Below are 16,080 nucleotides of genomic sequence, written 5' to 3' on the forward strand. Positions count from 1 at the left end.
AATTGTCATACAGTGGCTGAGTACATATAGAGATCACACGCACTTGCTCATCACAATGGTTTGTATATTGACACATTTTGTTTTCCCCTTATAATGACAAACATTGCATTCTGATGTTCGTTTCAGTAGAATCGCAGACAAAACCACCATGATGTGGGTTACACACTGTGGGAAATTTTTCCCTTACAGCTTTGGCTTTCACAGCAAGTATCGTGTGATGGGCTTTAAACTTGAGAAAGAGTTTTAAAAGATGCACTGATTAAACATTAAAAGACATGTCAACCCCCAAAAAATGTTTTGCCTGATAAAAGAAAACAATACTAAGCAACTTTCATATGACTGTGTGCCACAATGGCAAGTAGAATAACCTTATGCTGGGCAGGACTATTCATGCGTGCATTATGAGGTAAAAGACCTGAAAGCACGATGCCGTCTTTACTCTCCAGCACCTAAACAGTTAAGCACTAATAGTTAAGGGTATACCAACAAGAGAGCAGGATAACACTTCAGTTCTACTTACAGTGTGTCCAAAGTTGCGTGCATATTATCCCTACCCTATGTGTTAACTCTGTCCGCACTCTTAAAGAATTACTGTAAAACTATTTAAAGTGTTAGATTCAGTGACCACAGGACAAGAATAAGAGAAAAAAAAAAAAAAGGTTTTCCCGCACCCAAGTAATTACATTATTTATGTATATATATATCTGAATTAGTGAGATATTTTGAACCCTACTCTATCTATTTTTAATGTATGAACTGCTGGAGCGATAAATGGTCTATTTTTTTTATATATTTACTGTGTAAAATAGAAATAAAGTCTACTTTATTTATTTATTTATTTTTAAATGTCACAGGTTTGTAATTTATTGCGAGTGCCTTTTTATTGTGGTTAATTATTGGTATATTATCCCTACCCCACCATTAAGTTCTATCTTTCACCTCCATGCAGCAGTTCAGTTCTTTCTGTCCTGGGGATTCCTGGTACCATGTGATCACCTACAGCCAATCACACTGTCCCTTCTCCTTCTATATAGCAATATATACAAGTAGAGAAAGTGTAAACTTTTTAGACTTAGTAATACTTCCTGAAAATGGTAAATTGGAAACTAGCTTATACCGAAAGTCTACAGACTGTAATTGCTTTTTTTCCCCAATAAAAGTTGCCATCACAAGAAATGGCTAAATAATATTCCTTATGGTCAATTTAAAGATAAAGGTTACTCTGAATAAATAAATAAAGCAAAAAATAAATGTGATGGTCTAGATAGACTTAAACTATTAAAGGAGAAGAAAAGGCTAAGTCACTTGGGGGTGTCCAGCCCAGGGTAAAAGGTAAGCAATTAAAGTCACTTGGGGATGCCTAACATTTTGGCACCCCCAAGTGACTTAGCCTTTCTTTCTCCTTTAACTAAAAAAAAGGAAAATAGAGAACATGGAAAAGAAACAAAATGTATTCCTTTTATTACTACCTTGATTCTAAAGGGCGAATGGAAAAAATCATGGAAAGACATTGGCATATTATAAAAAAGGATAGGGATCTGAGGGAAAATATAGGTGAATACCCGCAGGTTATATGCAGAAAACCGCCAATTTTAAAACAACTGCTGGTACCCAGTTGTCTTCCAGCAGAGAGTCGGGGTCAACAAACCCGACATTTTCTCCAGGGTGACAATATGAAAGGCTTTTATAGGTGTTTAAACTGTAAAGCCTGTAAAACCTGTAAAGGACAAAAAAAGGGAGTATTAATGTATACGTCAAATATAACCAATGAGGAATTTAAATTAGGGAAACAATAATGTGTAATAGTAAAAACGTGATTTATTTATTTATTGGAATCCTTATTTATTGGAGTTTATTGTGATCCTTCCCTTCTCACATTTGTAGGGATCTGCCAAAAATACCAGTGGAGAGGAGGAAATATGATACAAATGATATCCAGGGAGGAGAATTTCTGGATACAGATGCGGACCCTTAAACATAGACATAGATTTACAATGTTTCCTAAGGGATCGATGTACTATGTATCTCATAAAATCATGTTTTAGAATATGGATGTTTTATAGCTTAAATTATGTATGTATTTAATGTAAATTATATGTTTTTTTTAAATTGATGTGTACAATTTACATAATTAATTTTTGACAAGGTAAACGGGTGATGGAAGTGCTTTCTGGTAATGTGTCGGATGAAGTATGTTGATACGAAACTCGTTTAGCGATTTTATGTAGTTAATACATCTTAAATATATATAGAGAGAATCAGTCCTGCTTCTGCTTGCTAAAAAACTCCAGCTCCCCCCTCCCACCTCCCTGCTCTGTTGCGATTATCTTGGTAGGAGAAGGAACAGTGTGATTGGTTGTAGGTGATCACATGGCACCAGGAATCCCCAGGGCAGGAAGAAGAACTGAGCTGCTGCATGGAGGTGAAAGATATTGCAGACAGAATTGAATGGTGGAGAAGGGATGATATGCAATGCAAGTTTGGACACACTGTAAGTAGAACTGAAGCGTTATCCTGCTCTCTTGTTGGTATACTCTTCACTATTAGCACTTAACTGTAAAGTTGCTGGAGTGTGGAGAGGAAAGACACATTGTTGCTAACTAACTGTAACATGCTCATGTAGAAGATACACTTTGTAAGTAGAATCTGAGTGTGTGCAGCTATTTATTATTAGTATTGCCCCATTATGGTCTCCATATTTCACTTACAGAGTGTCCTGGAGCAAGGATTGACTCAGCTGCAAGTGGACTTGCTTCACCCGTTTGTTTTGCCGCTCGTTTTGTGCATTCACCCAGCAATAACACTGGAAACCTTATGGGGAGAGAGCTGAAGCTATTAGTCGGACATTAGGAACAGTACACTGCAAGTTTCAGTGGGGTCCCAGCCAGTTGGAGTAGAAGAAGAGGGTTGCTCAGTGCATAGAGTTGCTGAATGACATGGGCTTACAGGCAGGGAGCTGCTATATTTGCTCGAGGAGCAGTAGGTCAGTGAAGGTGGAATGCAAATAATTTATCATCTGTTTGAGTTCCGGCTCAGTAATCCCACCCAACTGAGCAGTACAGTGCTAGTGTGAGTGTAGGGCAGTGGGGTCTTCCCAGGCTATAGTGGTCAGACTGTAGCACATTTTGTTTTGCTGCCATGCCACTCACATTGTGCATTGTTTGTTACATTCAGCAGAATAACAATAATTCTGCAGCTGTTTCTATAGATCTCTAAACTGTGGCCCTCAAGATGCTGAATGCAGCACTCTTCATCTTCTGCCACAATGTATTTTAAGAGATGCTGCAATTTTTAGTGGAGGTTGTAGGGCTTCTGGGAGTTATTATTAATGTGTATTTATAAAGCACCAACATATTCCACAGTGCTATCCTGTACAAGTGTGTTTACATACAAATTACATGCAAATATTGACTTGTCCAAGAGGTAAAGAGGGTCCTGCTTATGAGAGCTTCCTATCTCTTGGAAGAAGGAGGTGGAGTTGTATTTCAAAGTTGTACTGCCAAACAGAGCTTTTCCAGGCTTGCAGTTCACATGGAACTACAAATAGTCAGTCAAAGCTTTTATTTGGGCCCCCAGGAGGTTTGTGACTTCCCAACACTTTCTACATTTGAATATGGCTCACAGGGTAAAAAGGTTGAGGTCCTATGCCCTATGTCTGAATGGCTGCAGCAATTAGTGTTGTTGTTTAAGGGCCATGACAGACGAGAAGATAAGTCGCCCGTGACAAATCTCCCTTGTCGTGGGCGACTAATATCCCTGATACGCCATCCCCCCGGCTAGAATAAATCGCCGATGGGAAGGCATACGCAGTGCCGCAATTGCCGAAGTTGCCTCGAGAGGCAACTTCGGCGATCGCAGAGCCGCGTATCGGGGAAATAGTTGCCCGCGGCAAGGGAGATTTGCAGCGCGGCGACTAATCTCCCCATGTGCCACAGCCCTAAAGCTCCCTAAAAGGCACCAATCATAGCAACCAATCAGATTTTGGATTAATTTTTTTAGCTTGCAGGGGTATAAATGCACTGGTGCAATTTAGCAGCCAAGTTTGTAAATGAGCCCCACTTGTGACAGTTTGTTAAGTGCAAGATCCAAACTTGTGGCCCTGCAGTTTTTAAAAAAATCATAATTCAGAAGGATTCTACAAGCAACCTTCCCTCTATTTTTATTTTTAACCTTCCTTCTAGCATTCTTAAAAAATAAAAAAATGCAGAAAGGTGGGTTCAGAAAGGTGTGTTTTCCCACCAAGTTTTCTGTGCTTTTACAGATAGGTGTGTGCGCTGCTGAGAAGGCACATTGTCTGGGAGTTGTGCTTGAGAGCAGCTGAAAGGATCAGGGGTTTCACACCCATCCTTAGAGTAAAGGTTCCCCTGTCCTCCATTCCCCTCCCCGAAGTGGCTCTTTTGTGGGTACCTTTGCAATATTCATGCAACTGTCCAAACTTCCACTCAGTTTATTGGTCTACCTGTACTGCTCTAAGGGGACCTGAAGGCAGATTTGAGATCTGTAAAGGGATTCTGTCATGATTTTTATGGTGTACTTTATTTTTCTAAATTACACTGTTTACATAGCAAATGATTCACTTTACCATTTAAAATATTATTCTTGAATCAACAAATGTATTTTTTTTTTTAGTTGTGATATTTTAGTTGTAAAATTTCAAAATTAAAAATAAAAAAATCTGTTTGCCCTGTTTGCAATGCAGTATTCTGTATGAGAAGCGTTTTCCTAAAAACGTGTTTTCCTATGACAGTAGGCTGCATTGAGACTGGAATTTCGTCACTTAATAAATTTGAAAAAAAATGAAGGTTGCCATGTACGTAAAGATTTGCTCCTGATCAAATTAAAACAGTGGGTGTAAGGGCTGCAGCAATAAGCTGATGCAGTCCCTGATCCGACGGGATAATCAAACCTGCCAAATTGACCTCTGCCCAATTTTAGGCCAGATATTGGTCAGGTAGGCCCATGTGTGGCCACTTAAACTTTCAAAATAAGTTAGTAGAATCCCACAAGCAGCTAACAAAGCAGTCTATATTTTTCCTCTAGCATGGAAGAAGAGGAAACTGGACCAGTCAGAAGCTTCTGCAGCAGTGTTTTAGTCACACTGTGTGTTTGGGCTTTCCACAAGCACTCGATAAAGTGTGAGTGCAAATAACTCAAACACGTCTAATTACCCATATAACTAGAAATTGCATTAACATAAGCCCCAACTCCATGTTCACTCTATAATTAACTCTAAAGTGATTGATAGTAGTTCATAAAAGTGTTCAGTTTTGTGAGTGTGTTATCATAGTTTAATAATTAATTGTCCTTTAACCCCGGGAGAGAAGAACTTGATATTTTGGTACTGTCCCCAACCATGGTGGCTGTGGAGTAAATGACATTGAAACTGTCAGTGTCTTCATTTGCACTATTTCATTTCATTACCTAGGGGCATTTCATCATAGTCTGTAGATGTAGACTTTACCCATAAAGGGCTAAAGGGGTATAATAATGCAAACATTTCCCCCTTTTAAATATTTATGATTTGTCGTATTTAATTTAAAGTCTTTTATTGATTTTATTTAAAAAAAGAAAAGAATAGAAATCTGTAAGTTTAATAGAATAACATTTTACTTTGGTAAATAGTTATCACAAGGCAGATTGCAAACACATCACATATAGGTAATCCTGCTCATCATGTCTGGCACCTCAGTTAGTGTTTGCTGGTTATACTTGTTTGTTAAGCCTTTTGCACAGGAAGCCACTCTGTCATGTAGTGGCAGATATCACACAGTATGACAGAGCAAAAACAAAACTGTGACGTTAAATCTATGGTGCAAGCCTGTGGTACTTTTGTGTCAGTATTGTGGATTCCACACTTCCTGGCATACAAAGAGTTAAACAGCTGTGTAGTTAACTCTAGCTACATTGTCCAGGCCTAGATATACAGCTTTCCGACAGTATATCCCAGTGGGCCTCCTTGGGGAAACTGTGTCATTAAATATGACCTGTTGTTTTCTGATCTGGTAGAAGGACACGCAATAAGCACCTTAAGCAAGCAGAAAAGAAATTAACCACGGCTCGAACAATCCAATTTACTTTCCATTACTCAGATCCTGTTGCTATTCCCCTCCTCACACATCAACATAACAGGATTTAACTGGAGAGAATAATCATGATAGGTGCAAATCGAATATGATACCTGTACCTATATAATGCTAACTCTTTCATTTGCATCTGTTTTATTTCTGTGTTAGCTGCAGTTCCAGATAAACACTGACCAAATCACCTAATCAGCCCCTACGCTCCGAACAGCCTTTTCACGTGCCTGCACCTGAAGTCATTGCATCAGCCAGGTGTAGGCACATACAGAGCGGATTTTGGCACCAAAATGCATACTCCCTCATTTCAGCTACAAAACCACTCTGTGTGCCTGCACCCAAGTAAACGCAGGGTCTCCGGGAGCAGGCACATCTGAAAGATGATCTGAAACATTGGGGCTGATTCTCAGCCTGTATTTATCCGCAGATTGAGAATCAGGCCAGTGTCAGTGTGGCTTAAACATAAGGTATTCTTTGAGGCCACTGCTCCAAAATATGAGATTAAAACTTGATTGTACAGGTGACTAAACCTTGACAAAGGGTTTGTGACAACCCAACACGTGTTGCGTGACTAAAGCATGTTGCCTGACCCAGTTTCCCCTTATTTTACATTGTGTGTCATTAAAAAATGTTGTTTTGTAGATACAATCATTAGGATTAATGTAATAATAATAAATAAAATTTCCCCTAAAATACAATTCCTCCCTAATTAGTACTGGATATTGTTCTGCTAATAATGTATCCAGTACTTGTATAACTACTGCTGCAAGGTATATCCCATATACCTTATAACAAATTTTAACTGTATGAATGGGTAACATAGCTTACAGACATTGTATCCCAGGGAAGTAAATTCATAGAAAATGATGATGAATTTTCTAAAGGTGACATTTTGCTTTAAAGTAATATTTGTTAACAATATTTAGCATCTGTTAAATTCTGATTTCTGGTACAAAAAAACACATTGTTGGTAAAGCAACCATAGCAGTGATAGTGATATATTGTCACTGCGTTTACTTCCCCAGGCTATCCCAATCCCTTTTAATTTTGTTAAACTGAAGGTTAAGCACTTTTACAGTTACAAAAAAGGGAAACATACTGGCAAATTATTGGATTATAAATATCCCTGCAATAGGTTGATAGTCCAGAAATATGAGGTATTAATATCAACATTATCTTTCTGTTTTCTTAGTGTAATATAATGCTTTGCTAACACATAGGGTCAGCAGCCTAACAACATGATGGCACCGGGACCCCCACAAAAAAAACTTTGGTGGGTCCACAGCAACTTAACCGCCCCCCTGCTTCCTGCTTGCTGCTTGCGTGCATGGCCACTGCAGATAGTTTGCAGCAGGCGTGCAAATTTTCAGGCATTAGACTTAGTCTGCTTCCTCTATAGTTACTACTGCATAAGGTGGTAGAACCTGATACAATAACATCACTAAAAGTAGATCTCAAATCAGCAAAATCTGTGCACCACTGTACTGCATGATGCAATCCGAACTGACATCAAATAGTAGCAATGCATTGAGCTACCACAAGACTAAAGGATATAAGGTATTATCCTCCAGTTCCTTGTGAGCCCATTATTTGTGGCTACCCCTGCTGGTTAGATATATTGGGAACAATGAAGGCACTGCAATGTTTCCTGCAGTCTGTAATGTAGTAGCAGTGGCAAGGGGATGAAGGTAGTGTTGGTTGAAACCTTTTAATACATAGGATTCTGTTTATATTGTTTTGCCTGTTGTCCATATGTGCCCATTGTTCTGCACAATAATTTCCCTATGCTCTTGGAGGTGGTCTTTTCTCTGGTCTTTAGAGGGAACATTGACCTGTGCCAGAATCTGACTGTAATTTAAAGGATAAGGAAATATAGGGTAGGGGGTGGGGCATCATCCTCAGCACTAAATTACTTAAATGATAAAATAATCCAGCAAAAACTTCTTAATAGGGGTGAACTCACCAAATAAATGTAGTGGGCCCAGCTGCCCATGCATCGATCCCTCAGCTTTCAGGGAAATAATTTCAAATAAATCACTACATGATGAAAAGTTGGCACAAAAAACTGGGCCATTGAAAATAACGTGGTGCAGCTAAAACATATTTTATTAAAAGAAAAAGCTTTTTTTTTTTTTATTAAAGGGGTTAATGTCAGTTTTCTGGTTTTTTTTTTTTTTGTTTTAACACCACCAGCCCTATTTAATATCAAACAGTATCTTCTTTCATGTGATTTGGGATGGGACAAATAGCTGATTGGCTGAAGGCACTATGTAGATCAGTGCTATCCAACTAGCGGCCTGCGGGCCACATCCGGCCCATGGCCCCCCTATGTGTGGCCCCCACCTGTCTGGCTGCTGTGATTGCTTACTTTTGTGTACCCTTTAAATGGTATCAGTACTGAGATTAACTGGCCCCTTGCATGGTTCACACCTCAGATTCAGGCTGTAAATCCCTGTATTGTTTTTACATGTAATCCCCTGTACTGTTCACACCTTTTTATCCCCGCATTGTTCGCACCTCAGGCACAGACTGTAAGCACCCACAGTGTTCACCTGTTCACACCTCAGACTGATGTAGATTGATGTTGTATACAAATACATCTTTTACATACACACAGCATTGAACAGACAGCAGTTCAGCAGTTTTAGGTGTGCTTTTGTGCATATCTTTAACTTCTCTCTCAGCAATGTGAAAACCTATGTCAAACCTCTTAATTTTTTTTTTTTTTTTTTTTTTTTTACAATGTAGCCGTTTTCTAGGCAAACTTAGATTTGGAACTCCAAGATATTTCAGAGAAACATTCTCCAGACATAACATATTACAGCATATAACCTGACACTATTTACACTATATGAGCTATGAATTCTAGAAGCCATCTTGCAATATGATCTATGCAGATTTGCTCTATGCTTTCCTTTAATTAATCAACCTGAAGTAGACTAGTCAAAGGTAATTGCTATTTGATTGTTCCAGGGGTAAGGCAATGTGGCAGCTTTCTTTATTATGGTACTCTGTTTAAAGGGGTTGTTTACATTTGAGTTAACATTTTGTATGATGTAGAGAGTAATATTCTGAGACAATTTGCAATTGGTCTTCATTTTTATTTTTTTAATTATTTACATTTTTGTTCAGCATCTCTCCAGTTTGGAGTTTCAACAGCTATGTGGTTGCTAGGGTCAATTACCTTAGCAACCAGGGAGTGGTTTGATTGAGAGACTGATATATTTATAGGAGAGGACCTAAATAGAAAGAAATGTTATATAAAGTAACAATAACAATAAAACAGTAGCCTCAAAGAGCAATTGTTTTTGACTGCCAGGGTGAGTGACCCCCATTTGAAAGCTGCAAGAGGTAGAAAAAGAAGGCAAATAATGAATATTGAAGACCAATAAAAGCACATTCCTCACATTCCTTTCTTATTTTTTGTTCTTTTTTATGTGTTTATTTTAGGGGTAAATAACTTCATTTACTGCCCATCTCCTGTTTGCTGCCCAATAGTTTTTTAAAGCTGTGCCTGTGCCTTGTCTGTGAGACTTTGTCTCAGAAGTGACCCTATGAGTAATAGGTAATTCCCAGTAACAAGGGATTCATGTAATGAGAAGTCCCCCCCCCATACAGGGGGCAGTAGGGAACAAGCTGGGAGAAGGTGAAGTACAGGACAGAACATAAACATGGATGAATTGGAAGAAACACAAGACTAGAAAGAGACAAGTTGGAGTAGACAGAGTACAGGACTGGAAAATAGGAGGTTAGAGCATGCAAAGGTTGACTAGATGGACAAATTACAGGATTGGACACTGCCATTACAAAGCAGGTGACATACTGGACTTAATAAGACAGTGTAGTCAGAATTCAGACTGTGGTCAGGACAGGTTGAGTACAAGCAGATCAAGGATAGGTAAAAGTCAGATATAGAGGTTCAGGTCAGATACACAAGTTAAGGCATTTGGATCTGAATACAAGATCAAGATCTTGGTAGCTATGCATGCTAATATACCAGTGCCAACTATCTGGAAAGCATGCATGCAGCTGAAGAGTCATACTAAAAGTCTTTAAAAAATGGGGGTGTGGATAAGGCTGATATACTGATCCAATAGAACATATTGACCTTTGCTCTGCAACCTTGCAATCTTGATTGTTTTCTAAAGAATCATTCTACGTTTGTACCCCAGTTGCTACTGACACTGGGGATACACATCAGATAAGGTAAAATATTCTCAAAAGACTATTGAAGGTTTGCAAAGCCAGGAAATCTCACCTGCAGTGCAATCCAAGATGTCAGACTCACAGTGCTCCTGCGACTCCTCAGGACTTTAAAGCAACTCTCATTTCCAAGAGTGTAGATACCACTGTAAGTTTGCACATATGTCTCTTCATGGTTAACCATACAGAAGGCATACAGTGCTAAACTGGGTGCATGAAGTTGTTTTAAAGCCAAGACACCATCAGTTAAGCAACCAAAGATGAAATGTGTGAAGACTGTTGGCCTTGGATTGTAGGAACTGGAGAGCAAAGTAAAAAGTGTGTGGGTGAGGGACTCAGGGCTTTATTCAGTGCTTGCTGCAAAAAAACGCTACCTAGGTCATTGTTTTTCTTTATTATTAATAACAACAATTACATATATTTCATGAGTCACTGTCGTCCATTAGAAGAAAACTGGTTAATGTCAGGTAACAGCAAAAAAGGGAAAGTTGTGCTCACCACTAAGTTTTAAACCCTTAGGCAGGGGTGCAATTAGGCTGCAACCACAAAATACATATAGACAAAAACAAAAGATCCTCTGCGCTCACCCATTATCAGTATATATAGGACATTTAGACATTATGTGCATTAAAGTGCACCTATCACCCCTATATTGTTTCCCCCACTAGAGGTGCAGGCTAATAGCTTTTGTTTTTAAAATATATTTCCCCTACCAGCGCTGGGCTACCCGCACCAGGGGCACATGTATGCGCATAATGAGAGAGTGCTGCAACTTGCTCATGACGGCCACCCGCCATGGGAGCTCCCTCCCAGTGTGTGTAGCCCAGCACTGGCAGGGGGAGTTCTTTGAAAAAAAACTATTGTTTGCCCAAAACCAGAGTGCAGGCTCTATTAGCCCGCACCTCTGGTGGAGGAAACAATATAGAGGTAAAAGGTGCCCTTTAAGCTACCAAGATATACCTCCCTCTTTAAGCAAAATATGGATTGTTTGTCCATATATTGCAGTATATACAAGCTGGGAAACTACGTTAAAGTCATCCCCGAACATGGAGCTGGGCATTGCGCCTGTATAAACTATAGCAAAAAAGGGAATGTTGTTCTCGCAATTATTTTTTAACCATTAGGCAGGGGTGCAATGAGGCTGTGACTACAATGTCTGGTAATGTCTTTCCTTTCTAGAAAGTGGTCATGCATGTGGATAACCAGACAAATTTAATGGGACCCCTGGATACCGGTCATTAATATGGCTGGTTTATCCCCCCGTTAAGTACAAACTTGTTATTTGGTGTGTTTACTTCTGTTTAATCTTTAATTCTGTTCACAAATGATGAAAAATCGCTACATTTAAATTCTTTATGGATTCAAGATTAAAAAAAAATTCAGGTCTCTATTTTTTCTGCAGAAAAACATTTTTGCTGTTGTCTCTTTTAATTTTCTGAATTAAATTCAGCCTGCTAAGATAATATTTCACAGACCAGCAATCGACCACAAAAAATATTTTAATCGTGCAGGCTTCAGTTTGATCATGTATATAGTTTGCCTTATGTGTAGATCTGGTTTCTAGCATCTCTGCATTTTTCTGTTCATACACACCCAGTTGCTCTTTGTACTTAAAGGTACATCATTGCTTGACTTCTAAAACACAGTGTAGAATGGATCCTGTAGTTTCAAATATAAAAATGTTAAACATTAGAGCTGTGTAGAAGAAAGCTTGCTTTATTTTCTATTATTTTAAAAACGTTAGTCACCTTTCCTGTGCGTTTTGCTTGAATTCAGTTAACTGGCTGAGTTCCCACCCTAACAATAAAACCTCATCTCTGTCATTCTTTAGTGCCGGAATTCTAGATATCTAGACCAGTAATCTCAGTGATATATGACTGACACATGGGTGCTGGATTACTACAATTTGCACCAGGTGGTTCTAAAATATTGGGCACCCCATACCCAGTGATTGTAGTCGCTTGTCTGAAACCCAGGGCATATGCTCTTTTTTTCTGAAACCTGCAGGGTTCTATAAGAGCACCACGTCCCAACCTTCTTCCGCTTCTTTCTTCTTCTTCTCTTAAGTTCAAGTGCACATGCCCAACAGTGGCAATAGCTGAACTTTTCACTCTTCTGTAAATGCACATTGGCCTGAGACTAAAAAGAATAAGTACCTCAGGTCATGCAGTTTTCAATGAACAGAAGCAATAAAACCTTATTGGTTTCTATAGGCTACTGCATCTGTGCAGACTTTGCCTTACATATGGTGTATTTGTACACAAGTCTAAGCAAATGCTGAATTATGTATACACATACAGCATTTCCTTTGCACTTTCCAATTTCCTCTGTGTGCTGGTATCATAATTTGTGTTCACATGCAGGAGTGCATGGCTTAAGGTGAGCACTGGCTACTTTTAGATTTTAAGCTGCAAAGTATGGTGTTACCTGTAGGTAATAAGTTAATGTACGGAACTCTTTACATAGTTCAACAACGGTTGTCTCAAATGAAGCCCTGCCCAGGTCTTAACTAAATTGGAAAGATGTAAGAAAAAAAATTGTTGAAGAATTGTAAGCAAGAATAAATGGGTTGTTTAAGAACGGTAGAAATACAACAATTTTCAGCAGTTGCTTCTAACTTGTCCCAAAGCATGTTTGTTCCTAATAACATAATTACAATTGCAGTTTACACTGAAGAAAAGCTATTACATCATATAACATTCCACTGGAGTGATATAGCTATAGCTGTAGAATAAAATGTAGTTATATGCTTGTGGATTCTGAAAAATAATAAAATATAAAAATAATATTTGTACGATTGCCATCTTGGAGACCAGAAGAAATTTTTATCCCCCTCTGAAACTAGCAGTCAGGCAGGTTTTATATAGATATTAAAGGTTGAACTTGATGGACATGTATCTTTTCTTCAACCTAACTTACTATGTTACTATGTAACAGTGTATAATACAACTTCCAACTCATTCAGGGTCAACAGTCCAACTAACCCTGGAATCTCCAGTGAGATTCCTGCCTGTTCAGTTTACAGGGTATGGGTATGCAGATATTGCAGGGTACTTTCAATAGGGACAACAAAATGATGGATGTAGTGCTACTAGTGATGCTACCAATTGGAGAGTACTGTTGCAATTGTAATTAAAGGGATACTGTCATTTTGTTAAGTATACTTTTTATTTATAAATGACACTGTTTACATAGCAAATAATTCACTCTAACATTCTTGAACCAACACATATTTTTTTAAATATTTTTTTTTACTGAAATCCTTGAGCCTATTAAAAGAGCAAATAAGACACTTTTTTATACCTCTGCAGTAAATGAAGTCCAACTTTCCTAAATGGATACTGTGAGCAGAATAAAAAGGGTTTACTTTGCCTGAAAAATAATTTATTGATATATCGTTTACAGTAGTGTTGTTTAGAAAATGTATGCAGGAAAAATGTTGACTACTTCTTTTTGAATGGGGGACTCCTGGAATAATTATGCTGTAAACCGGCTCTCAAGATGACATACCTCTGATATTTTCTTTTTATTCTATCTTATTTAATTGTAAGCCGCCCCCCTTCGTTATACTGAGCCTTCCTTCTGCTTTGAATAGGAAGTCAGTCAAAGAGCTTTCTACTGTGCATGTTTTCTGCCTCCTGCTCCAGTGGAAATCATCAGGCATTCACAGTAGACAGATCTTTCAATGGCTTCCTATTCAAAAGAAAAAGAAGGCTCAGTATACCAAAGGGAGTGGGGCTTCATGCTAGATAAATAAGTGACTGATTTCTGCAGAACAGTTCAGCTTCTATCTTAAAAGGATAACAGGCTAAATAAGACATATCAATATTTTCATGTACAGTATATCTGGAGTTTGTGCTTTTAGTCTTTTCAGTGTGTGTGTGTGATAATATTGTGTTTGTAATGTTGTATGTGCAGCGAAAGAAATTCTTTGAACATTGTCACAGGGGCATGCAAGTAGTAGTGCTGTTTCTGCCATAAAGCAAGTTGAGAAACTTGCCTCAGCCAGCACTTGCCAGGGCCTAGGGAACTAGAGGTGATGTGCAGGGGTAGCTGGGTCAAGTAATGTTGCCGTGGGCACTAATACTACAGGTATGGGACATGTTATACAGAATGTTTGGGATCTGGGGTTTTCCAAATAAGGGGTCTTTCCGTAATTCAGATCTCCTACCTTAAGTCTGCTAAAGCATTATTTAAACAGTAATTAAACCCACTAGGACTGGTTTGCCTCCAATAAGGATTAATTATATCTTAGTGGGGATCAAGTACAAGCTACTGTTTAATTATTAGAGAGAAAAAGGAAATCATTTTTAAAAATGTGAATTATTTGATTAAAATGGAGTCTATGGGAGATGGCCTTTCCGTAATTCTGAACTTTCTGGATAATAGGTTTCCGGATAAGGGGTCCGATACCTGTACTTGGTTTGGCTGCTGAATGCACCTTTTTAAAGTTGCCCACTGACAATGGCCAAAACACCTGAAATCACCTGAAATCACCCACCATATAAGAATCTTTTGAAATTGCTTAAACAAGCTCTGGTTCTCTGGCCCAGCCGTGTCGTGCTGTTACTGAAAATCTAAGTTGAAGGCAGTATAAATGCTCTTGGCTCCACTGCCAACTCTTCTAACATAACTTATGACAGTCAGAGATGCTGTGTGTTTATTTATGATCTTCTTTCTAATGGAAAATCCTTGTGTGAAAAAAGGTAACTCAAGGACACAGTGCTACACTAATGCTTTGTGACCACATAAGAACACAGTGGCCAGGCATTTTCAGGACTCTATAGCTACTGATAATCACTGATCTAAGCTGTGCTAATGCCTACAGACCATGAGGCATCACCGATTTCTAAAGGGTTAGCAAGCCTGCCTTAAGTAAATGACACTTTTAAGTGTGAACTTAAGCCCAAATTTATCATTTAGACTCTTATTAAAATTTCTGAGAATCACACATTGGTTTTAGTCTTGCTCGGAAGAATCTGGTAGAAATGATTAAACTGTTTAAGGGCACACTCTCTCTAAAGTGAGTTTGAAGTTTGAAAATGGAAGCAGGTTAATTTAGGGGTAAATTTGCAAGCTGGCGTCTAGCCACTACTACTGTCTACTACTAAGATTTATAAATGAATATAAGGAAAAATTATTAAAAAAAAGAAAAACAAAAGTATTAGTGTCCCTGAAACACCACTTTTGATAAAAATTATATGCAATGGCCTAATTCTGTAGCTATTAAGTCAAGTGAAGTCCCTTTAGTGTGATGATTTTAAATCTTTTTTTTTTATTATTTGAAATTATTTTTTTTTTGCAGTCAATATTTCAGCCCCACACAGCAATTGTCTGCTAAGTGCGTACAAGTAAGGGGTCAATGAATGTATTTTTGGCTCTCTGGCACAAACAAGATGCAGACAGGTGGCGACTAATTTTATCGCAGTCTGTGTGTAGCTGCCGATTAACTTACCCTGTTGGAATGAATACAGTTTCAATGAAAATACTGCTTATGGGTTCTAAACTATAGGGAAGTTCCAGGAACTGAGCTCGTTTTAAAAAAAAATTCCCTCTCTGCTGAGAAATGGCATGAGATGTCTGCAGCGGCTTTGCATATACATTTTGCAATGTTTCTTAGCAGTAGAATATTTCTCTGTTTGAGGCCTTACACGACTGGTTAGTTGGTTGGCATCTGTACAGCAGAATAATATGTCCCATTTTTATGTTTCACCCAGTTGCATGTAGTGTGACATGGCTTATGGTGCCATTGCTTGCATTTATATATGCACCCTTACATGACCTTCCTTTTCTTTAGGCC

The 16,080-nt window shown here is 38.5% G+C and overlaps 1 protein-coding gene across 4 annotated transcripts in view; it reads left to right on the plus strand.

Annotated features, from left to right (window-relative positions):
* The first annotated feature begins 2,366 nt into the window (after window positions 1-2,366).
* The window catches only part of mrtfb (myocardin related transcription factor B), a 187,754-nt gene continuing 174,040 nt past the window's right edge, over window positions 2,367-16,080 (plus strand). For all 4 annotated transcript variants that reach the window (XM_012970561.3, XM_031892741.1, XM_031892742.1 and 1 more), the window contains exon 1: window positions 2,367-2,491. The gene's annotated coding sequence lies outside the window, so the exon portion shown is untranslated. The remainder of the gene's footprint in view (window positions 2,492-16,080) is intronic.

Source organism: Xenopus tropicalis, chromosome 9 (assembly GCF_000004195.4).
Source record: "Xenopus tropicalis strain Nigerian chromosome 9, UCB_Xtro_10.0, whole genome shotgun sequence".
Taxonomy (NCBI): domain Eukaryota; kingdom Metazoa; phylum Chordata; class Amphibia; order Anura; family Pipidae; genus Xenopus; species Xenopus tropicalis.